Source organism: Sebastes umbrosus, chromosome 9, assembly GCF_015220745.1.
Source record: "Sebastes umbrosus isolate fSebUmb1 chromosome 9, fSebUmb1.pri, whole genome shotgun sequence".
In the NCBI taxonomy this organism is placed as follows: domain Eukaryota; kingdom Metazoa; phylum Chordata; class Actinopteri; order Perciformes; family Sebastidae; genus Sebastes; species Sebastes umbrosus.
In genome coordinates, this window is record NC_051277.1 from 29601121 (window position 1) to 29627580 (window position 26460).

The window sequence follows — 26460 nt, forward strand, 5'->3', positions numbered from 1 at the left end:
ATTAATAAGTCTTTAGTAATTTGCATTATTACAAATATCAGTGTAATATTCAATGAGGTTTTCTTACTTCTGGAACATAACCTGGGAGTTACGGTTCTATTGGCTGTTTTCACAACCAAGCTGGAGGTACCACTCCCCCCAGCTAAGTCTCTTTACTTTACCCTAGGACCACTAGTGCTCCCCTCACTTATGTGGTTAACTTATTTTATATTGCTAGTGCACACCTTAATCACAGAACATGACAATGAACATTGTTGTTCCATTGATAAAATATTAGGTAGATGTAGCCTGGTCGCACCAAATGACATATGAATGACACGGCAATTTGTAAGTCATCTACGCATCAACGACATCCACGTGAATATGCTACGTTCAGAGCTAGTGACGTAGGATAAAAAGTGAGAAAGACTGCTTACAGTGGGTTGGTCAAATAAACACAGGACTTTCAACCATGAGTCCGGCGTTTGTGTCCCAAAGTGTTGCTGAGTTTTTTTTAAGTTCCGTTGGCAACTTGTTTTCCATACTTATGTTACGTTGCTTATGTACATATTTTACTTAGTTTGTGTACTTATTTTAAGCCCAACCTTGATGTTTTTCCTCAACCTGACTGATATTTTTGCCCAAACCTAAAGCTGGGCATACACTGTAAAATTTTAGCAAATTTCTGGCCCGAATTTTGAGCAGACAGGATGGCACAGATGATGAAGGCAGCACGTTTCTGCCTTGTTAGCATTGTGACCCGTACAGACCTCTGCTAGCAAACAAACTTTACCTGCCCATTTTACCGGTTCATTCCTATGAGAGTTTCTCAGTGGCGCATGAGTGGCTCGAGTGCCGAGTGATAAAATACCCGGATCTTGCGGCGATCTTCCGCATCCATTGGGCCCGTAGAGCAGGTGCAGTGGCTTTTCCTTTAACTTCGCCTCCCAGCCCTCACTCCAGCCTCGGTCTGGGTCTCATTCACATGAACAGAGGAAGGGAAACTCTGGATTCAGCTATTAGTGCGTTTTACAACTTTTAGGACCTAATGATTTAAATAAGGGCTATTTGAGTGTTCGTACTGGGAAGTTGATTCACCTCAAGAAAGATTTCCGCTGAGTTACAGACGTCTCTTTCCCAATGTAAGTCTATGAGGAAAAGTATTTTTGGGCCCAATGGCATCACGTGACGGCCACGGAAGTTGTGGTACCACTGTTTGGCCACTACGAGAATTTGTTTCAAAGCCCGCCGCTCTTCTTGGGGGCTTGGGAGGCAGGCTCTGCTAGCTGGCTAGTACATGAATCCGGAATTGTTTATTTCAAAATAATATCATTTCAGTTTGAAACTGTCTAGACTTCTTCATTTCATTATTTCTACTGGTATATATGAGTTTAACGGCTCACAAACTATTATAATGTTTGAACCAAGTACCTTAATTAATCTAATAATAAAACAAGAAATTTATTTGAACCCAACTTCTACAAAATGAAAAAGGTCAGTCAAAACAGAATATAAAGCTGTGTAACTGTTAATGAAGAAAGATATTCAAAACATTTGATAAGCTCTTATGACCATTTTGCATGTACTTTTAACATGGTCCCTAACTATGTCATCTTCTAATTTCCTCTCTTCTCCCCTTTCCTCATTTACTTTCCTCTTTTTCCTTCTTTCCTATTTCCCTTATCTCCCTCATTGCCTCTCCTAATCTCCCCCCATGTTCGCTTATTTCATTCCTCCTTCTCTTCCCATTCACATCGCAGCAGCAGATACCGTAGGAGCTGGTAAAGGCACAGCGAGAGAGCTCTCACCTTTAATAAACATTTTGTCGTTTACAAAGAGATGCCCGTTTTTTGCACATACATAATTCATAGGCAGGGTTCTCTGTTCTCTCTTAGTAAGAATAAATATATTTTATTTTTACACCTCCCTCCCTCTCTTCCCCTTCTTTCATCTCCCTCCTCTCCCCGGTCTTATTCCCTCTGATCCCTGCGTTCCTCCACCTTTCCTTGTCATCTATGAAGGATTTCTTTACAAAGCCAAGCAGTGACAGTATGCTGTGTTAGCGTTTACTTTAAACGTGTGCGCAGGGCTGAGCCGTACCCTGTTTTGAAGACGCAATAACGCTAATCTATTCACCAGAGGCACCGGCTTACACACTCACACACACACTCTGTAGTCCTGGAAGCACATACTGTACACTGTAATACACAGACGGTGTGGTGATAAGGGTGTCTGCATGGCAGCTTCCACCAATATGTCTTTTTGAAGGTTGATATCAGTTGGTATGGGAGGGGGAGATGGGTTTATTCACGGAGACTCTGTAGTCTCATACTGTAGGTTGACAAGGCAAATAGAAGAAGGCTTAGTAGTTAGGCCATGTCCAATCTTTTGTGGATACATTTGCATTCTCAGTCCCCCCATCTCCACTCAGAATAGTAAGAAAATGGTAAAGCCATCTCTGAAGCGATGGTGGAAGAGGAGCATGCAGTGCAAGGAGCAGCACACCAGAGACAAACCAGGGGAAAAAAGCAAACAGAAATGCCTGGTACATGGTAAGAAGTGTAAAAAGTGTGGCAAACAGAATCACTTGGAGAAAAAAGAAGAAAATCTGTACACAATGTAACAGAATGTGAGAGTGAGTATGAAGAAATGATCAGTTACTGAAGCAGAGAAGTGGACACTAACAAAGTGAATGATACTCAGCTCTTTGCGGCCATGCTCCTGGGCAGAGATGTTGCAAAAGACTTCAAAGACGCTGCGCTTTCATAAGTATGATCTGGATGTAGTGTACATACCGGGCAGGAAAAGACATGTTGCTCGCGGACACCTTGAGCAGAGTCTGTCTTCATCCTACGGCTCAGTGGAAGCTGAAATAGAGACTGGTATAGGATAATGTCAGTGTTTTTCAACCTGGACCCTATTTCCCCATGTTTTTGTGTCTAAGTGACTAATGGGGACTACACTTTTTGAAATTGGTCCGGTATTGAGGGAGAACGCTGCAGCCGCCAGCCGCTATACAAGCTGTAATGTAATCATTTGGGGCACCATCAGTTTTAACGTCCACTAAAAGTGCTTGTTTTTGCCACCGACAGGCTCAGATTGTTGTAATAAGTGTCTGACATTATGGAAAGGACCCTACAGAGAAATTAAACATTCTTCTTACCTTTCGTGTCCCGTTTGTCGTTGTGTCATGTGACTCGTTGCCGGAAGATAATGGTGGAAACGTTAATGACAAAAGAGAGAGGAGTGCAAATGGGACACCAGTGAGTTTGTTGTGTGGGATTACAGAAAGCGTAGCTTAGTCCATCCATCCATCCATCTATCTATTTTCTTCCGCTTATCTGCTTATTCCGCTATGAACACATAACGGTGCAGTCTTTGTTCCCATCTGCAGTGATGAAGCACCTTAAATTTGCTACAGTTCAGATATGTGCCTCAGACTGGCCTCTTCTCAAAGCCAAAGGTAGCAAAAAGTGGACATCCTTGTCAGATTGTTGTTGAGAATAATGAGTCTGAGTAAAACCCTCCCACACTACACAGGAATCATACCTCCACATGACTGTAAAATCATTGATTAGTTGTGGTCGGCGAGGAATTTTCAACATGACTGGGCAAAATACGAGTCTAATCCTGGCTGTGTGTCTGTGATTGTGTCCTGTTTCATTGACAGTCATTGCCTGAGGTTTGGAGGGAAAAAGAACAATAAGCATTTCTTCGTTGTTGGTCTCGCTGTTCAGACCGATCCATAATAACGGCTGAGATCTCTCCCGGTCCCACAGGTCTGATACAGTATGTGCCGACCCCATCCAACCTGTGCCTCTGTTAATGCTCCTTGCCTTCAACTGACCAATCAGGCGCCTGTGCTCTGCTTTGAGAGGTTAATGAATCACAATAACCGTGGTGACTCACTGATGCCTCTGGGTTTACTGTAGCGACCGTACTCCAAGCATGTGTCATCTCTGAGCACCAGTGATGTCAGTCATCACAGATGCTATTAGCCCGAAGAGAAGCCACTGCCTACCTCTTCAACTGAGCCTTCATGTGTGTGTGTGTGTGTGTGTGTGTGCATGCATGTGGAAGTGGGTGTTGCATCCTGGTTTCCTTGTTTGGCTGTCTGTTGATCTGAATCTTTGTTTTGTTTATTTGATGGTGTTAAATGATTGGTCATACCCAGACTGCCTCTGAATAATAATCAAGAAGACATTGTTTTAACCTTTGTGTGTGTGTGTGTGTGTGTGTGTGTGTGTGTGCGTGCGTGCGTGCGTGCGTGCGTGCGTGCGTGCGTGCGTGCGTGCGTGCGTGCGTGCGTGCGTGCGTGCGTGTGTCTGCGTGTGTGTGTGTTTCATTTATAATGACATTCTCTGAGCCTCTCTAGGCACTGGCAACTGGAGCGTTACCTGTGATGCAACAGTGCCCCCTGCAGTAGGAAACCACATGTGTCTTGTCATACAGCTGTGTAAAGGACTGATGGAATCAGAGCTATGATTTCTGTATGCAAGTATGGTTGCTTATTAGTTAGGTTATCTTAGGTTAGCATTGCAGATTAGATAGGATTAGTTTCCCCCTGTTGTTGTTGAAGTATTAGAGTTGTAATGATAGATCCAGGGCCAGATGAACCTGCTAGGGGGCCCGAGGGCAAAAATAAGCTTTGGCCCCCCCTTGTTCGCCTCCCTTTCCTGTGCATTGTTTGTATCCTGTTTCCTTTAAGTACCCACCAGGGACAGTCCTCATGGTGGAATACATGAGTATCCAGCAATTTATATTAAACACAAATTTACTTAGGAAGCAGCATTTCTTTGATTCTTTTTCAGCCAATTCGGCTGGTAGAACAAGCTGTAAAGACAACAAGACATATTGTCACCATGCAAATTCTCCAGATTCTCCACTATGTTCACCAGCTAGTCTCTAACTGTGTCTGTCTGCTGTTCTGCTGCTGAGCAGGTCGTGTACAGTGGGTTTATCAGAGATTTTTTGATGAAAACAGCTGCCTGCTGCTAATGGGAACAAACTGGATGGGAGTGGTTAGAATGAACCAAAAGTTGTGGGCCGTAAAAACCAAAACAATGATTTAAATAAAAGATGCTAAAATGCTCTGTAAAGTTGATGGGAACGACAGAGTTGAAGATATTTTTCGGTGGGTTCGCCACTATCAGCAACACCTTCCACATTGCATGTGGTCATTTGGTCTATTATTGGTATAAAATATTGATTGGTGCAGTTGATACAGGACTCCTCTAGAAAACAAGGGCCTCTACTTTTCCTGCTTGGGCCGGGGCAATAACGTTACTCGCTCCCGTCGCTGCCGCTCTCTCTCTCTCTCTCTTGCTTCACCACTCACTTCCAATATACACACACACTCTATGCACTGTCTCCGCTCCAAATGACCTACGCTACTCCCACAACTAATGGCTCTAGAGAGGGATATTCACGCTGTCGCGTCGGCCAACGTGGCGATCAAGCTTGGCATACGGGAGAGGCTTCAGTTAGTGGTTTATATTACCCAACAAATTAGTCATTTATCCAGTTACCACAGACAAATTGGTACACAGTACGCGAGGGGCCATTGAGGCCCCTTCAGGTCTGGTGCCCTAGCGCCATTGCCTGCCTTGTCCATTGGTAAACAAAGAAAAATGTGATTCACTATGTAAATGTGCACAGAGAATGGGAGGGTATACAGTCCAGTTCAAACACTCCGACATTAAGTGCTAAAATCAAGCGTTAATCAAAGCGTATAGTAACAGGTGCAGAATAAACAGCAATTCTAGTATTTCAAGGAGCTGCCTCAGCCAGTGCAAACGAACACATGTAGTGGAAAGCACTGTGAGGATGAAGGTGTGTATTCAGAGAGACAGTCACTGCAGTCTGCAGAAATGCAATCTCCATTCCTTGACTGAAGATGATGGGAGCTAAGTGAGAAAGAATTATTACAGATATTATTGCAGTGTCTCTCACCCAAGGTCTGCCTCAGTGGTGCAAAGACCATAGCACAGGTTACGATAATCACTGGCAGCGTTCTCCGTCTCTCTCTTTGTTCTCTTGTTTAATGAGTGGAACATTCTGTTACTTACCTCGTCATGAGTAAATCAATAGTCGGCTAAAAGACGGTCCCATTTAGCAAGGTGACTGCTAAAGGTAACAAACTATCGATCCGCCCAAATGAGCCTCGCCAAACTTTATAAACAAAAAAGGAGGAGGAGAAGTGTCTCGCTTTCTCCTTCTAAACACAGTTTCAACGGCAAATAGAGATGTCGAGTCAGAGTGAGAATTGATTGGTATAGTAGAGGAGTGTAGAATGGGTTGATTCAGTGAAGAGTTCATTGAAGTCTGAGTGACCAATTTATACAGGTTTTTGCTTCATTGCTTTCTTAGGAACAGTCTGATATGAAGAGAAATATTATTAAAGGCAGGGTTGACGATGTTCTCCAGTAGACACTATTTGTTATATTGGTTGAAATGGTCTTTACACCCCGACAGCGATCCATTACTGATGAGCTCTGAAAAAGGACCGGATAAAGAGCCGTTACCTGTAGCTGCTGTAATCCTGTAAAAACGTCTATCAATCACTGCCTCGCGGTCTGCTTGGAAAGAACCAATCAGATGCCTCCCTGCCTCCGGGGAAGGGGGTGGGGGGGTTAGACGGAGCTCCTGAGGCGATGCTACTTTCAAATTATGCTAGCTTTCCAACATCGTCGACCCTATCTTTAATTTGTCATCTTACAGAGTCAGATAAATAGACTGATATCAGTTTTAGGGATGCACCGATACCAGTATCAGGTATCGGGTCCGATGCCACTTTACGGCAATGTGACATTAACTGACAAGATTAGTGCCTTCGTGCAAGACTACTGTAGCTGAAGCACCTAACAAGCCGCCGGGCAACAACGATGACCCAATGCACAAACAGGTTAAATCCATCATTTACCACCAGCTGCAGCGTATGCACAAGAGTCCCCAGTTCACCCGTCCAGGAGAGTCAGTAGCCACAATGTTACGTGCGTTGTTGTGAACACAAGCAGCCACTTCAGTCTCCACCGCATCAATTAGTTTAGCTGCGAGGTTGTCAGCTATGTGTCTGCCTGGCATACACTGTCAGGGTCTCGACCAAGGCCGGCGTAGTGTTAAATGGTAAATGGACTGCATTTATATAGCGCTTTTCTAGTCTTCCGACCACTCAAAGCACTTTACCCTACATGTCAACACACACATTCTTACACTGATGGTGCCAAGCTGCCCATCAGGATCTAATCTAAATACTCATTCACACACCAATGGAACAGCCTTCTGGAGCAAGATGGGGGTAAAGTATCTTGCTCAAGGACACTTCGACATGTAGCTGGAGGAGCCAGGGATCGAACCGCCGACCTGCTGTCCTTTAGTGATGAGCCACTGCTCTGAGTGTTGCTCAGCTTTTTTATTCTTTAATATTTAAATGGTTAATTAGTCAGATATTTCATGGTTGAAAAGTTGGGTACTGTCGTCTCACAAGCGAGAGGGTTCCTGGTTCGAACCCGGCTATGGGCCCTTCTGTATGCATGTTTTCCCCGTGTTAGCGCAGGGTTTTTTTCCTGCCAAATGCTCCATTGAGTGCACATAGCCTCCTGTAGTGGATATCAGTAGTATTTTAAAGCCAGATTCCTTTCAAGAGGTAGAAAAAAACCATTTGGCACACTTTGGGTATCCAAGTGGCCAAATAGAGAATCCGCCTGGTCCTATCCTTACTAAAACCTTTGTAGAATCTATGTGCTTTGTGTTATTTATACCTGCTTTGGCACAGTTATAGTCAAGGAGTTGCTGAATGAATTCAGTGGCATCTCTTTGCATGGCATTTGCATTTCATTTTGGGTATGTCTGTCTAGGCGAACCCCACCTTCCAGCACCCCTATAGGGCTAAAGGGGTTAATTTACATCCACAACTTAAATAATGTAACAAAGTTACTTATTTTAAGCAAAAACACAATGTTTTACTAAACCCAACCAAGTAGTTTTGTTGCCTAAACATAACCAAGTTTTTGTGTGTTTTTGTTTTTACCAAAGTTATTACAAATCATCCTGAGGGGAACATGAATGTTTGTTCAAAGTTTCATGACAATCCATCAAATAGACATATTATAAATATACCAAAGAATAGGGCCGAGGTAGATTGAAAAAAATGCATTACACAATAATAACAGAATAAGTAGCCACAGGCTGCACTAATTCATCTTCCCGTCCTCTTTAAAACTTCTGCAATTCCATGATAACTGAGCAAACTCCACCCTCTGATCATGTCAATGGAAGTTATAAATTCTTTCTCTCCATCTTTGTTGCTATATCCTTCTTATTGCTGTAAGGTATTTTATATTTTGTCCATCTGTTGTGCTAAATCATATGGTTATGGACTTGTGATAATCCTGTGGTTACATTGAATGACTCCATTAAAAAGATAGTTAGTGCCAGAATGTGGTCCTTACAAATGCAGTAACTGTAACGGTTATGGTGCAAAAAGAGAAGAACACATAGAGCCAAATGTAATCTAACCAGACATTTTGATACTTGGAAAGTGGTAAATTATTCCTCCGCTAAGTTATTCTGTGTTTCTCTGGTGAGGACACATTTGGGCTTACTTTTACCATTTAAATAATGAGTAATGAAAGTGGCAGAAAAATGCATCCATTCTGAAATAAACAAAGATAATAGCAGTACTTATCAAACTCACATCACAGCCATTAGTTCTGTCAGATGGGTGCAGCCAAAACCACCTTCACCCATCAATGCCCTGCAATCAATTTCATTATTTGACTGTTGCTGTCTGGCATCTCTCGCTCTCTTCTGCCTGATCCTCTGCAAACTTGTTTGCCGGCTCATCTTTTTGCATGCCCACCCACCCGCCTGACAGTCTGCAAATCTGTCTGCCTTCAAATCAACCTCTCTGGCTGTATGTGTCAGTGTCTCTCCTCCTCTCTCAGCCTCCTGCAGACCCACCGGTCCTGCTCTTGTCACTAATGTCTGCTCCCTCTCCTTTTCATGGTCAGACGTGCTGAAAGTGGGGAGAGGCTCCTGATTTCAAAGCCAGTATACCTCCTCTTCACTTCATCCATCCCTCCATCTATCCATCCATCCACATCCATCTGTCTGGGTCATTCTCAGAATAGCCAAACCATCGGGGGAGCCACACATTAGAGCAATATACATTGAATTATTGTCCATATAGACAGTAACATCAGGATACAGTGCATGGGGGTAAAGGTTAGGTAAGTAGAGATTCATGCAGTGTTGCTGTATTTACATTCGATGCTGTGCTAAAACTAAAACTGTTCCATCATGTATTTTGGCATAGAGAATTTCTTTCTAAAAATCGAAAGCACAATACTGGGATTTTCTATCCATGTTCTAAACCAAATGCCCGGCATCATGTACTACTTTATATCATGAGGGGCAGATACCATTTTACTTGCTAGTGAAGTTTGACATATTATTTTGTTTGCATCCAACAACTAATCTGTGATGAGGGTTCGATTTTTTAAAGCCTGAAAACAGAGCCATGAGGAGGTGCAGAAGTCTAGTTTTCTCTCAGAACACTTGAATTACAATATGCTGAAAGGTTATTATGGAATTTTTGCCCAATGATGCCAAAAAATTGTTGCCTACTAAAGCCTTAAAACCCCCTACTTTATTCATTCATGGAGCCCTGCAAGTCACTGCTTTTCCCTACAACCTTAACCTGCAAAAATTTCAGAATAAAAGCCTTGTGTTAATGAAGGAATTCTGTCCACAGAAAAAAATTGCTTGAGGGATTTTATTTTGAAATGAAAGCAGGAAGTGTTGTTTTAAAAATAAATCTTTACTTTCTTCATGTCTAGACATCGAAACTGTAGATATGTTGCTGATATGATGTCAATAAACTGTCAGACGATCATTTTCACTGTCTGTCTGTTGTTGCTGTGAACCGCGTGGCTTGCGGTAAAAATAGGCGAGACCTCGAATCTCTAGAAAAGACGCAGCCGAGCAGCGCTGCTTATGCGGGCTGTGTGGCTGCTCTAACCTGTTAACACGGATGCCGAAATAAAAAACAACAGGTTCCACAGCCGCCACGCGCTGCTGACGTTCCCTGTGTAGCCCAGGAGTAAGCGTTACGGATGAACTGCTAATACTTTGCAACTTAAAAAGGTGATGTCAACGTTGGCGCTGACACTAGGCTAAATTTGCTAAAGGCCTGTGTGCATGTTCTTCAGGTGAACATGTGACTTTGGCACAGACATATGCATGGTACATATCAAAGTGCACAGTTTGCATGTCATTTACAAGGTGCCTCTCTAACTTTATTCCATATCTATACAAAAGTCACATGTTATGCAAAATGCAATTTTTCATGGCTTTTCAAATGGTGTGTCTAGAGACCCCCAAAGTATGATAAAATCCTCCCTCTTTTTCCTCCTGTTCCAACTGTTAGAAAATGTGTGTACCAAAGAGTCAGTCAGCTCCATATGATGTATTATGAGGTTTGTTGTAACATAGAACCACCTCCAGCTAGCTGACGGAGTACCTGGTGAATCCACCTCGCTGTACACTATCCTGATTTCCTTGCCGTCGCAGACCTGGAAAAAGGGTACGAGCGAAATAAGCTACTTGTTCTGTTGTTGGCTGCAGGAAGATATTTACATGTGCAATTTGGCTGCATTTACCACAGTTTCCCAGTGAGACATCAGCCATAAGTTCAAATTCTGAACACGTTCTCATTTCTATACACCAGGCAAATTACTTCATAAAGTGGGCATGATTGGATTGTCTGTTTCATGAAGTTAGACCTTGGACAACGGCCCCAGAGTCCAATGTCCAAGGTTTCAGACGCTGTAAGACGATCCCACGAGCACTGAGTTTTAAGCATACTGACTACCTTTTTAAACGTATTAGTTTAGCAGTGTTTCTAGAAAGGATCTAAATGATACCCATCCCTTGTTGTGTGTGTAATGATGAGCATAGAAGGCCGTCATGTAGTCGGACAGACAAACAGTATAAATGAACTGGTTTCAATCAGGCAGTCCAATGGACCAAATCTCTGAAGTCTCTCCCGATACAAGATTGCCCTCTTGTGAGAGCACCGGACAGGCGGTTGAAGCGGGTTAAACATCTTCTTTCATTCTAAACTCGTCTCTCTTTAGAGAAATGGTTGACTCTCCCCTGAAATAAAGTGAGAATCCCACAGATAGAAAGCAAGTGAGAACAACAGGAGGATGAATGAGGAGAAGTAAGAGGGCCGATGTAGGTTTCATAAAGCTGAGAGAGGGCAGAGTGATGGAGCAAATTGATCAGGTTATATCTGGCCATAAAGTCATCCAAATCAAATAACAGGCCCCTCTGGGCTGTTTTCCTCTTTCACTTTCTGGGACCGGCGCCCAAAGATGGGCTTATTTCATGTCAGTAAATATCTCAACTGTTCTCACTCTCGCTTTAACACAAACACACACATACATACAAACACAGTGCTGTTATTGGTCTGTCTCTCAGTCATTACGCCTAAACTCTGTCATTACAGAGCTGAAATAGAGCTGTGTATCACCACATGACACTGAAATTCTATTTTTTTTTGTAACTACACCAGGCCTGGACTGATATGGGAATGATATCCAGTATTTTATGTTTAGACTTGGGGAGGCACAACACGTTGTAAACATAACACTGATCTATTATCACCTTATGAAGTTGAAATAGTGAATGTGGTAGAAAACAGTTACTTACTTGCAAATCCAGCAGACATAGAGCAACATTATCATTCATTTGAGTCGTGTTTGTGTCCACCTGATGAATGTAAGTCCAGTGTTTACTCTCTTTTAGCCCGGTTTTGTGATCAAATTATGCCTGAGAAATATATATGTCTCTTTAGCTGCTGAATGCTCCACTGTATGTTCACCAGGAACTGTCTGTCTGCTGCTGAGCAGGTATAGTGTGCAGTGATTTTTTAGAGCTCAATCAACCTGCTTGATGAGAGTTGTGAGACTGAACCAAAACAGTGAGGTTGTGTACCCGTTTAATCGTTTTATACACCTTTGCCAGGGATAAAAAAAAAAAAATCATGGCCAGAATACACCAAATTTGTCACCTTTTTCACGCCTGATGAGTTTGTGTGCCTGCATAATACGTGGTATCATTCATAATTTGCACTTTAATGGTTTTTCAGCTGTCCACAACTTCTGTATATGTGCCCCCACTGAACAAGACAGATGCTGCTGCGAGGAGATTCACCTCTGGCATCCCCCTCACAGGTGTCAAAGTCCATGTACCAGAATGCCCTCAAGACAGTCCCATTTCCTCCTGACCTGGGCCCCAGAGTGATGACCAGTCTTAGAAGAAATGGGCTTTCCGCACCTGACAAAATTTGAACATAGACATCAGACGGGACTGATAGACAATAAAGTTCTTTTCATGCTCATGATTTTAATTTTTGCCATTTTCCTCTTCTGATGATGTTGACGTGTTGGTAACGGTGGTATCTGGCTGGTAACTTTTGCCGAATACATCTACAGCTTCCATCCTGCTGAAACTATTGTTCAGTTCAACCAGTGTAACTATTGTCTCTTAATTTTCTGTTAAGAGAAAAAATAAGAGAAGTTAACTCCAGATGCACCAAACGTTCTTAACCATCCAGATCTGCTCTTACCCAGGTGTGTTGAATTCCACTTGATTGTAAATTGGAGGCGTGTGGCCAATTGTTTATTATTAGCATAGGTAACACCCCCTAAACACTATAGGGCAGGTGTTGTGCCGTGTGCAAATACTCTGGCACATGCCTAAGAATTGAGGGTCATTTTCTCATAGACTTCTATACAATCAGACTTCCTTTTGCAACCAGAGGAGTCGCCCCCTAATGGCAATTAGAAAGAATACAAGTTTAAGGCGCTTCCACATTGGCGTCACTTCTCAGACCTGGAGGTAGCCCACTGTGGCAGACCCATATGACAAAAGTGCAGGAAGACTTTTTTTCTCAGAGCATATTCTCACCAAGTGACTTGACACTGCCTGTTCATTGTTTGCAAGTGGCCATGGTGTAAATGTAGCAGTAGTCATGCATGCTAGCAAATAACAGCTAATTTAGCTAGTTGCTAATGTTAGCCTCTTGCCTTTGGGCCACGCCTCCTCATACAGCTTGAAAAGTCAAATGTCAATTGCCTGATGTAAAATATGAAATTTAAAATGCCAAATTAAAAAAAAAAATTTAAAATGTCAAATGGTAAAGTGCAAACGCCAAAAAAAAAAAAAAAAAATCTATTTAAGCTTTTAAGCTTTTCTATTTCCCATTCTGAGTTTCATATTTGATGTTTCCATTTCTTATTTCCATTCCTATTTTTTATTTAATCTTTTCAGTTTAAGCTTTCAGTTTGAGCATTTCCAATTAAGCTTTTGTAAAATAATATTCTTTTTAATTCGATGTCTTTTCATTTTCTATTTGGACTTTTAATTATAAATATGACCAAAATATCCCACATAGTATGACTGCTTCATCCTTTCTCCTCTCTCTCTCTCTCTCCTGAGTTTTCACTTCTTCAGCTTCCCTTTATTCACTTTCTCTTCTTTTCAGAATGAGGCAGAATGTCAGCTCTGCTGACTCTTCAGCGCCGTTGCTTGTGTGCAGTGTATTGATATTTCTTCCCCTTTCCAAAATGACTGTCTTCAAAGTGATTGACGGAAGTGGTTCCCTGCGGACAAAATAAAGCAGCGTTTAACGATATCCATCTTTTTTAATTGCAAATGCAGTCCAGTCCCCAGATTTACAGTGATCATTCACCTTAGAAAACTTCTTCCTTTTCTCTTTACCACCACAGATTTACTGTGTTGAAAATCTATTTCAACAGGGGAAGTGTTTGTGAATAATACAGTTGTGTAAATGATCGGTCACTGTTGCGGCGTCTAGACAAATGGGAAGCTATATCCTATATGCAGTTATGCTTGAAATCCCACAATCGTAATTTAGGTTAATGGTTTTCTTTTATCAATTTGCTTTGATCATTTTTGCAGGTTCCATTCTGTTTTTGTCACGCATCAAGACATGAGGGAATTTAGGAGGAGAGAAAATCCTCCTGTGCTCCCTCTCCACATGTCTCCTCTGTCTGATTCTCCTGGTGGTGGTCCTGCAGGCGGTGAGGAAGCTCCAGCTCGGTTCTCACCCCACCGGAGAGCTGCCACCAGGGACCGATAGATGGGGGAAGAAGAGGCTGCTCTCTGTGGGGGTTCCTTCATCAACCCTGCAGCTCCATCCCATCTTCTCTCTCTCTGACGCTGGGCCAAGGCAGAGACTAAGGCTGCATTCACACCAAATCAAGCGTTGCAGCTATAGGAGCAATACACCTGCCATACATAGTTGGCTGGCTGACCTGCAACGAATCCTGGTTGAGGAATGGAACGCCATCCCACAGCAACGTGTGACCAGGTTGGTGACCAGCATGAGGAGGAGGTGCCAGGCTGTTATGGTTGCGTATGGATCTTCCACCGCTACTGAGGCTCCTGACGGTGGATTAAATGAATAAAGTGTAAAATTGCCAATATGTCTTGTTTGTTCCTTGTTACTGATAGAGAGTTCAATCATCCAATCCACCAAACAACTCAAAACAAGAGTCAATACCAACAGGAGAATACATTTTTTACCATTGATGGAGCATTTTGGCAAATTTTACCCACAAAATCAGCTGTGCTGCTCATCCCACAAATGCATGATCCTTACAGGTTGGACATCATTGTGAAGGTAAATAAACAGGCTCTCCAACGATGTAAAATACAATGCCAATTAGTATTGTAACAACAGAGAAAATATCGACCAAACACAAATTTTCAAACTTTTTTTTCTGAGTTTATATTAAGCTTAGCAAAGTGAAATCTTATACTTGACATTACAGAGTTGTCCGTCCTAATTGGAATTCTTCCAACCAGAGAAATTCAATTTTCATTCAAACTAATTATGATAATGAATCACATTTTCTGCCTGATATTTATAGTATTTGATAACAGACATAAGGATTCACTTTACTGGTAAGTGTAACATATAACGTGCTACGCTCCACAGCAGTAATAATCTCAGTTAGAACTGAAGCTTTAATAAAGCTGGTCCTCAAGATACAGTACGCTGCTGCTCAGAGTATTGCGACGTACAGTATCGTAGGGGCTCGTGAATTCAAAGAACACCATGCACCTTCATCACAAAATTATTTAGAAGTCTAGGAAAGACGGGGGGCGAGAAAGCATTAACTTTAATTACATTATTTGTTACGTAAGGGATAATGTACAGCTAGCGGGTCATTGTTGTGAAATAAACCCTGACAGGGCGATACAGAGGGGTCTTACATCGCCCTTAAGGGGTTTATTTCATAACAATGACCCGCCAGCTGTACATTATCACGCTTATTACATGGCTACTTACTGACGAAATCAATAATTTGACACCAAAACGGTCCGCCAGAGTCCGACATCAGAACTGCGCCCATAGCAACGGTCTGTTATACATAGCAACGGTCTGCTATAAAGAAATAACAGACCATAGAATGCTGTGATTGACCAATCAGAATCAAGTATTCAACAAAGCTGTGTAATAAATTATTATATTAAGTATTAATTTTGGGCAGATTTACCAGAATATAAAAACAGATACAGTATCACAGATAAAGGTATGGCCTTTTTTTAAAAAAAACTATTAGCATACAAATATTTCATCTTTTCTTTTTATCTTTAAATATATTTGACATTGAAGAGGCATATCCATCATGCATTATGTTTCATATTGTTTAAAGTTACAGTACATGACACACATAAATGTAAAGGTCAGTATCATGATCTCAATCAGAGACACCTAGATTTTTTATGAATCTTTCAGTTTCCTTTCAGTGAGACATACTGCAGTTTCAGTCTGTTACCAGTTAGACTTTTTTTTTTTTGGTGCTCAGGGAAGCTCGATAACTACAAGGCTGTGTTTTGGCCTGAAAGCTGAACCTGACAGCCTTGAGCAATGGCTCACGGTGCTGCTATGACAGCTTCTTCAGTGCTGCCGTGTTCCTGTCACAGCTGACGGAGCTCTGAATCAATCATTCTTTACGCCTCTGCATGTCTTCAAAATCGTCTTAAGTGCGTTAATTGATCAACTTTGGCATCGTTAGACTGTTGGGACGAGGAGATGTGAATAATAACACCAGCTCATTAAGCAAACCAAAGGGGCAGTGTAGGTGAAAACAATATGAAGCTACAAGCAGATTATTGGAATAGCCCCGACATCAAAACTGTGCACAGAGGTGATTCTCTGCTCTGATCAGAGAGAACATTTCTTCTCATCAGAGCAAGAGAAATTTGTGAAATCGCTGAGCTCTCAGATCTAAAGAGTATAATGATGCTTTGGCCAGGCAGATAATGGACCGTGCCGGTTCAGAACTTCTAACAAAGGTCCAATACCAAGAAATGAGACATGAGCACCACAAATCACCTGTTATTTTTCACCGCTATTCTCGGTGACTGTGAGCCGTTTCATGTCCCACTCATCCAGATGGTGGGGATAATTGGTGCTCCAAACTTAATGCAGGCTTTTTGCAGTTGTTATTTCATTTGTGTGTGTGTGAGTGTAAGTATACACACCAGTCCCCCTCACAACAAAGGCACGAGAAGCAGAGTGACACTCGCTGCTGTCCTGGGAGCGATGGGGATATGTTTTAAGAGCACCGCAGCCCCGAACAAACACACATTATTCATCCCAACACAACATAATAACTTTAATCCTCCTCCTTTACACAAGAGTGCTCATTAACTCCATTTCCACGGAGACTATTTGAGTGACTAAAACACATTAGCACCCCAAACAGCGATCAAAACATCCCATTTATCTTTGTCTTCCTGTCACCCGTCGCACAATGCAATCTGATAAACACGCAGGCAAACAATAGAACAAAGAATGCACAAGGGAAAGCAGGACATCTCCACCAAACACCCCGCCAAGAAGAGATAAAAAAAAGGAGTTCTTTTTTTTCACAGGATTATCTGGGTTATTAGTTTTTCCTTCACGCTTAAATCACTGCTGGCTCATTTGACAGACAGGACGGATGCAGGGAAGTGGGCTGGATCCTACAGAAAGAGAGCTTACACTGATGTGAAAGGATGCAGACGGATGTCATGTTATGTGATCGTGACCCGATGACTACTCAGGGTTTTTTTTCTGCATAGAGAATTACGAGGCGGCTGCCACACTATTTTCAAACAGGCGTTGCACTTGGTGGATTTCTGTCATTTGTAATTGCAGCATTATGCTATTGTGCTGGCGCTGTATTGTAATCAGCGCAGTGAACCGGGAAAGGCAGTGCCAAAAAGTGCCAAAGAGGAACGCCTGGACCTCTTTTACAAGTTTACAGAACAAGAATAAATATACATAGGACATGGGATGGATTACAATCATAAAATTACAATACAAAAACAGTGATAAAAGTGCGAATGCCCAATGTGGGGCTCGAACCCACGACCCTGGGAGTATAAGTTTCGTGCTCTAGTTCTTATGGCATGTTTCACAGCATGAAAAGAACGCCTTGTGTTCATCGTGATTTAACCCGGAGGGCAGCTACAGTCAGTTTGTGCATGACACAGACAGATATCGATTTACTAGCTAATTACAATTAGCTTAGCATGAGGTCTTACATTATACTCCTCAATTAACAAATTCGTTACTACAATATAGAGCTCCGGTAGTTGACATCATGCAATCCTGGCATGCAACAATCAAAATCAAAACACTTCCATATTGGCAGGAGAATTGCCAACTCGTTCTCACTCCTAACTTGTCAAATACCGTCGCTTGGTCAGCGCCCCTCGGCTCCAGAAACTAATGCATAGAGGTGCCCTTTAGCAACAGTAATATGACGATCCAGGTTTTCAACTAACTCCAATGTAAACCCAACTGCTGCGTTGTCTGACGGTCGGAGCAAGTGACGTAGTATTAATAGCGTGGGAGTCTGCTAAGGGCGGGCGGGTATATGGGACGTGTGGTGGATGGGTCAAAAAAACACAAGACTTTCAACCAGGAGACCGGTGTTCGTGTCCCCTGTGAAACTAAAAGTAATGTTGACTTATTTTGTCACGTCCGTCTTTAGTTGCGTGAGTCATTTAGTATCGCCAGCCCCGTGAGTCTCTTGAGTCACTAGTCAATTTAACGTTAGACACAACCGTTTCCTAACCCTACCTACAGTAGATGGTTGTGTTGCCTAAACCTAACTTCCTGTAAAAACTGAAGTTTATTTTGAAACTAGAGTATATTTATATGCTGTCCCCGGTCCGTTCAAGAGTAAGAGGGTACAAGGTGGTTACCCGTGCGTCACTCTCCGATGCCGAGGGGCACTGACCAAGCGGCGGTATTTGACGATTTGGTAGTGAGAGTGTGTTGGTGTTGCTGTGAAACTGCTAGCAGCTAGTGTCTTCGCATGCTGTATTTATAGAGTGAACCATGCCACAACAATTTGGGACAAGTAAAAGGGGGAGCATTTTATCGGATTCCTACAGATCCTGAAAGACAACAAAAATGGTTTACTGCCATAAAAACGTGTTAGAACTCAACTGGAACGCCACAAGAAATTAATGTTATGCCTGACAAGTGTGTTGTCTGCATTTTAGTTACAGTATACTGTATTTACAGAGAGGAAGGGTCAGACTTAGATACCTCTACATCTAATAAACCTGTAACTACATGTTCATTTACTTATGTTTTATAGAAAACGAGTGATAACCCTCCGTCACCCAACTACGTCTCATCCATCTTCAAACATGTACCATCCCCGGAGGAGAGAAGATGAATAATGCAGTTAGATGTATTCAACAGAAGACTGAATGAGATGAGTCTACCAAACAATGATAAAAAGGTCAATATTCTCTCTGTTTCACCAACATATTCACTACTTTTCATTTTGTAGCTCCCTAACTCAAAGCTCACCTAAGTCTGACCTGACATTATTTCAGCAGTAGACTATATGCTAGCTTTAATTAAGCTTAGAAAGAATGTGTCCTTTGACTTTTGGGCTTATTATTTTGGTATTGATTCAACCACTGTTTCACACACCATGTATTGAAGACTAGTGCCAAGTCTAGTTATATGGCCTGACAGGGAATCGTTAAGAAAAATCTCCTCCATATGCATTTAGGAACAGTAACTTTGAAAACACAGTTTGCATTATTGACTGTTTTGCTCAGTGTTATTCAACATACAAGTCACACCATACAACGAGTTATTGAATTGCCATTTGCCCACAAGGTTCCATTTGTTTCATTTCCAACGGATGGGGAGGCTGCAAAAGTGATATGTTCATCACAGAGCAAAGTGTTTTCTCTCTCATCTGCTCGCAGAGGACCTAATTTTGGCAGGCAGAGGTTTCAGTGTCAGAGAGTCCATCCAATCCTACCAAGCTGAATTACAGTTTCCAGCATTCACCCATGGCAAGAAAAAGTTAGATTCTGTTGATAATGATGATCTGGAGAACACCAGATAGTTAGCATCTCTTAGGATACACATTGAAAGAGTCATTGGTTTCACCAACATTGACAGAAAAACTGATATGACATACCTTGACAAAAGTGTAAAAGTAAGTTGTGCTCTTACAAATGTCTCTGAATCTGTTGTACCCTTTTAGTGTTTTTACTCAATACAGATGTGGTCATGTAACTCCTAACAGATGTGGTCATATAACTCATAACAGGTGTAGGGTACTGTAGCTCAATACAGATGCGGTCATGTAACTCATAACAGATGTAGGGTACTGTAACTCAATACAGATGTGGTCATGTAACTCATAACAGGTGTAGGGTACTGTAACTCAATACAGATGTGATCATGTAACTCATAACAGGTGTGGGGTACTGTAACTCAATACAGATGTGGTCATGTAACTCATAACAGGTGTAGGGTACTGTAACTCAATACAGATGTGATCATGTAACTCATAACAGGTGTGGGGTACTGTAACTCAATACAGATGTGGTCATGTAACTCATAACAGGTGTAGGGTACTGTAACTCAATACAGATGTGGCCATGTAACTCATAACAGATGTGGGGTACTGTAACTCAATACAGATGTGGTCATGTAACTCATAACAGATGTGGGGTACTGTAGCTCAATACAGATGTGGTCATGTAACTCATAACAAATATAGGGTACTGTAACTCAATACAGATGTGATCATGTAACTCATAACAGGTGTGGGGTACTGTAACTCAATACAGATGTGGTCATGTAACTCATAACAGGTGTAGGGTACTGTAACTCAATACAGATGTGATCATGTAACTCATAACAGGTGTGGGGTACTGTAACTCAATACAGATGTGGTCATGTAACTCATAACAGGTGTAGGGTACTGTAACTCAATACAGATGTGGCCATGTAACTCATAACAGATGTGGGGTACTGTAACTCAATACAGATGTGGTCATGTAACTCATAACAGATGTGGGGTACTGTAGCTCAATACAGATGTGGTCATGTAACTCATAACAAATGTAGGGTATTGTAACTCAATACAGATGTGGTCATCTAACTCATAACATGTGGGGTACTGTAACTCAATACAGATGTGGTCATGTAACTCATAACAGGTGTAGGGTACTGTAACTCAATACAGATGTGGTCATGTAACTCATAACAGATGTGGGGTACTGTAACTCAATACAGATGTGGTCATGTAACTCATAACAGATGTAGGTTACTGTAACTCAATACAGATGTGGTCATGTAACTCATAACAGATGTGGGGTACCGTAACTCAGTACAGATGTGGTCATGTAATTCATAACAGATGTGGGGTACTGTAACTCAATACAGATGTGGTCATGTAACTCATAACAGATGTAGGTTACTGTAACTCAATACAGATGTGGTCATGTAACTCATAACAGATGTGGGGTACTGTAACTCAATACAGATGTGGTCATGTAACTCATAACAGATGTGGGGTACTGTAACTCAATACAGATGTGGTCATGTAACTCATAACAGATGTGGGGTACTGTAACTCAATACAGATGTGGTCATGTAACTCATAACAGATGTGGGGTACTGTAACTCAATACAGATGTGGTCATGTAAGGCAGGCGGAGCGACAAGCGGGCGCAAACCTGTGAAAGTGTCGTGGTCATGCTCGTCTGACACACACGCCCGCCAGCTGCACAAGTTGAATTGTCTTGAACTTTCTTTCAACGAGTCGCGACGTGCATTGCAAATCAATGGATGAGAGGCCGATACTGGCCGATACAAGACTAGATGTATCAGGTAACGTTACGTATAGTTTTAATATCTATGCTAATTTAGTGAACTTTAGCTATAAACAATAACAGTCTGTGGTTCTCATCAAAGACTACGAATATTGCCACTGTGTCAATAAATCGACCTGTGATTAGGAATATACTGTATGATACACAACACAGAAACTGTTTCCATGGATACCACGCATAGAGCACCTGGCATTTACTCTCGGAGTGCTTGTCTGCCTGTCTATTTACTTGAGGAGCACAGTGAGACTTTGTCAGACCCCATGGCGTCATTTTTCGGTTGCAGTTAACGCATGCTTAATGTTGTGAATTAAACAAAAACACTTGCTTAGGGTTATGCAACAGAACCACTTAATCATTTAATCTCATTTTTATTCATTGGGCAGCCCAATTATTAATTTATTCATTCATTTAAGGTAATTAATTCAGTACATGTACTCCTGCAGTTTACCACTGTTTGTATATTGCATATACTGTCTGTCCTTGCTCTCCTGTCTCCGTCTCCTCAGCCCCTGCAGTTACTCCTCAAAGAAAGAAGAGCAAACACACACAGAGAGCGAGAGGCGAGATACTGTATCTGCTCTACCCACAGATACATGACAGCAGTCATCCATTCATCCACTGTCAGTGACGCCCTTCAATCAGGCTGTCACTTCTCTCTATCTTCCTTGTTTTCCAGTTGTCTCCTCTCTCTTGTTCTGTCTGTTTCTGCTGCAACACACACACACACACACACACACACACACACCACTCTATTCACACACACCACTTCCGAGCTCCACAGCACCCTTACTCGAGGTAATTTTAAGGAGAAAGAAGCTCAAAATTACACTAGAGAGAGTTATTCTCTCCACCAATGCTGCAGCCATTATTTGCCATTTGCAGACAGTAAATGTGCATTTAATTATTTCTTACGTAATACGTCTATATTTCTGTCTGGCTTTATACAAAACACAAAAAGCCCAACGCTGTCTTCTAAAAGTTATGTTTATATTACACTAAAGGATTTCATCAAATATGTTTTGAATTGTAATTACATCCGGTGAATGTTCACTGGCAACGTTTTTTTCCAGATCAGTAATTTCGTACTGCCACATGGAGGTGGTCGGGGTGGATGGGTTCACAAAGCACTGGGCTATGACACCAGAGACCATGGTTCACACTCACTGTGTCCCTCTCTAGTTAGGTCTAGGCTACAACTCTTTGGTAAAGGTAAAGGCCCCAAAGCCTTAAACCTTGAATCTTCAGGGACTTGACTGACGTCACCAAAGGGACAGCACCTTGCGGCGACATATCACGTTACCTTGATGATGCTAATGGTGGGTTTTATTGAACCTTTTTTTCCAGGCTCTTGCCTTACGAGACCAGAGGTAACTGTCAAAAAATCTATTTACTTGTTTCTGTCAAACTTCATTGAGAAAAATTAAAAGAAATGTTTGATGAATAAACTAGGTGTGTAATATAGTCTAATGCTGCATTACTATGATTTCATGTGTTTTTATGTACCATCAGAACTTCTTAATGTTAATGTTTCTGTGTACATTTAAATATGCCTGGCTGAACACCCATGTCCCGTCCTCTTTGTTTACCTTTTTTTTAACACCTCTGGGCTTCCCCTGGTAACCATGGTAACCCTGTGTTTAACATGACAATGCTATGAATTGTGGGTAATGTAAACTTAAGGAAAGTGGTCATAAAGGGCTCAAAATGTCGAGGACTTGACAATTCTACAGTGGGAAAGCCCTAAACCCTCACGGACTTTGTGGGAACGCACCTCAACATCTGTGAGTCTGTGAGTGTGGACATTGGGATTGGGACTCAGATGCGTATATAGACGAGCTGAACGAAAGTAGAAGAAGGACAAGCTCCAAGTTTCCTTAGGAATTTCTTTTCATAATATTAAGATGAGATAAGATATATTTTATTGTCCCAAGGGAAAAATTTTGCTTGAACAATAGTGCTGCACAAAGCTGCAAATCAGCTTAAAACAAGACATAGCCAACAAGACATTAGAGTGGTATACCAAGACACAGTGGAAAAACAAGTCAAATATTGCACATTCCCTGAGAAAAATATATATAAATTGCAAGGATTCATCTGTTTTCTTGTAGAGTAGTGTTTTAGAAGTCGGGAGGAAAGAAAGCTTGAAGTGGTTGCTTTTACATTTGCTGGTTTTGTTTCCCTGAAGGTAATAGTTCATATAGAGTACAGAATGTGTGACGTGTCCTTCAGAGTTCTGTGTGCATGTCTGACTACAGTATTTTCATAGATAGTGTGAAGGGACGGATAGTCTTTCTGTCCTATCACTGTCATTGCTCCTTTCACTGTGTTGCTGATTCTCGATATTAACTGGACTGGGAGGGTACCGTGATGCCATACCGTATCTAATGATGCTTTCCAGCACAGCTTTGTAGAATGTTAACATGATCTCGGCACAGTCTGCGAAGAAAGTGAAGTCTCTGAGCCAGCCTAGCACACACATAATCAATATCGACACTCCAATTTAATTCATTGTCCATTTGTATACCCGAGTACTTATCGGAGCACACCTGCCAAATTGCCACCAATGATCACAGGGGTCATGGGCTCAAAATACCAGAGTGCCGTTAAAACTGCTAAACTAAAAGTTTATATCTAACCTTGTCTCCAATAACAGTCATAGGCCTCAGGTCCTTTTTAATGTCTTGAACTCTCTCATAAATCCTTGTGATACAGATCATATTGTGCCAACGCCTACACTCTGTGAAAACTTTTATCGACAAGATTTCTGCTCTCAGGCCTTCACCCACTTCCCTCGCACCAGACCTTTCTGTTTCACCTCTGTGCCCAGCGGTCTTTGATCAGTTTGAGCCTGTATCATTCTCCTTATTACCGGAGATAATGCATCATCTGCAGCCTACAAACTGCCCCCTGGATAGTATTCCTTCCTGGCTACTAAAAGAAGTTTTTAATACTGTTGGGTCAAGTATTCTTGCTTTGATAAACATCTCTCTTTTATCAGAGTGTGTTCCAGCTGTGTTCCAAAGTCTGGACCCATCTGTTCTCTCTGATTTCAGGCCTTTTTCAAAGCTAACCTTTTCTGTCTAAAGTTCTGGAGGAAGAAGTTTTTATTCAGCTGCAAACAATTTTTATTACCATTAAATTAATGAAAAGTTGCAGGCCGGCTTTAAACCACACCATAGCACTGAAACTGCTCTTTTAAGAGTTTTTAATGATCTCTTAACCGTCGACATAGGGAACTGCTATTCTGGTGCTTTTAGACCTGACCGCTACCTTTGACACTGTGGATCATGGGATACTTTTATCATGCCTTGAACATTGTGTGGGCATAGCTGCAGCCCCACTTACCTGTGGGGTTCCTCAAGGCTCCATTTTGGGTCCTATTCTTTTTTCATTGTATATGCTGTCCTTGGGGTTTATGAAACATAATATTATTTTTCATTGTTTTGCTGATGATGTACAAATCTATTTGCCTACAAAAACAATTAGTGAAGATTCATTGCAGCCTTTGCTGAACTAGTTAAATTATATCAAAACGGATGTATTGAAAGAGATCATTATGTTTGGACGACCCGACCTATTGGATGACTCTTGGCCCTCTACCTACTCACAATCGACATTTTGTTAAGAATCTTGCTTGTTTTTGACAGCTGCTTCAAATCTGATAAGCAAATTAGTTAAATTGTTAAAACTAGCCTTTTCCAGTTAAGACTCTTAGCAAAGGCCATCTCCCAAATATCTCGAGAGGGTTACTAATGCTTTTATTACCTCTCGGTTAAGTCTTTGTATGTGGGTCATCTGCAGTTAGTACAAAATGCAGCTTGTCTTCTTCTCAGTGGGAAAACAAAATGTTATCACATATCACCACTTTTGGTTTCCCTCCACTGGCCTCCTGATTTTAATATTTTATTGCTTGTTTTTAAGTTTCTAAATGGGCTGGCACCACCTTATCTATCAGAACTCTTGCATCTTCATACTCCAGTTAGAGCACTGAGGGCGACCAATCAGATGCTCCTGGATGTCCCCAGAACTACAGAACAGCTTACCTATTCAGATCAAAACAGATGAGACTACAGAAACATTTAATTCACTGCTGAAGACCCTCCTCTCGTTGGCGTTTGATTGAGTTAAGCTTGACACCTTGACTTCATTAATCAATTCACACTGAAGATACATGCAATGATAATGCACTGAGTGTACTTGGCCTATAGCCAGGCCATGAACCGGACCTTTGAGGTCAAAAACAACCCTGCGAAGGATCAAGGAGGACACTAATGGTAGGGTCAGTGACAAATGCCCAATTTATGACCGGATGGGCCTCCACCGACCTGAGGACTGTTAACCATCCCACATTCTAAGATGTAGCCCACAATGCAACAACACACCACTGTGAACTGTGAAAGGGACGGGCTTTGCATTTAGAGTAGAATGTATGTTTTTGTGCTTGGTTAAGGTTATATAGAAAAACAGGAAGGCCATGTTTCACATACACATACCCTTAAAAGTGCATGTGTGGGTAATTAGAGTAATTAAAGAAAGAATCATTGGCGCCATTTGGTATCAGAAACTGTCCCCCTGATCGAGACTATTAATTACGGAGAAAGCCAAGGATCGTCCTCTTTTCCGTTTCTTCCTCCTTCAAATCTCTGCGACTGACGCTCCTGTCAACCTCTCTTTCAGAACCTCACCCGCTTCTCCTGCACACCCAGCCCTTGTGTATGTAAGGCAGCCCTATGTGCCCTTTTCGTCCAGAACTCAGTTTCATCCTCTGAGACCAAAAGAACGTGCTGAAGACCGGCATATAGAAAACCTTGCTAACAATGCTGCCTCCGGCCTGAAACTACTCAAGTCTGCCCCATTCCTGTGTTCTGACACTGCCAAAGTCAAAACTGAAGAAAACTATGAAACCACAAACAGCAGACAAAACTGCCATCGCGTCTCGAGTCACAACCCAGTTGTGGACAGCAGATTCCATCACTCTGCTGCTTGATCAATCCCGTGGAAACTCGAGGACATCCGAGAGCTCTCTGGGGCAAGCCACGCGAAGGCCGACACTGCCTCATCCACATCCCTCTCCCCTACAGCACAACTTCTACCCGACCATCCATCAGAGAAGATGAAACGTTATTTCTCATGTGATTAGGGAATGTTAAGTTAAGTAAGGTCTCCCATCTCTCAGCTGCTGAAGGTGCATTAATTCATTTAATGGGTAAATGCCAGTTGCCAATGTGTTTC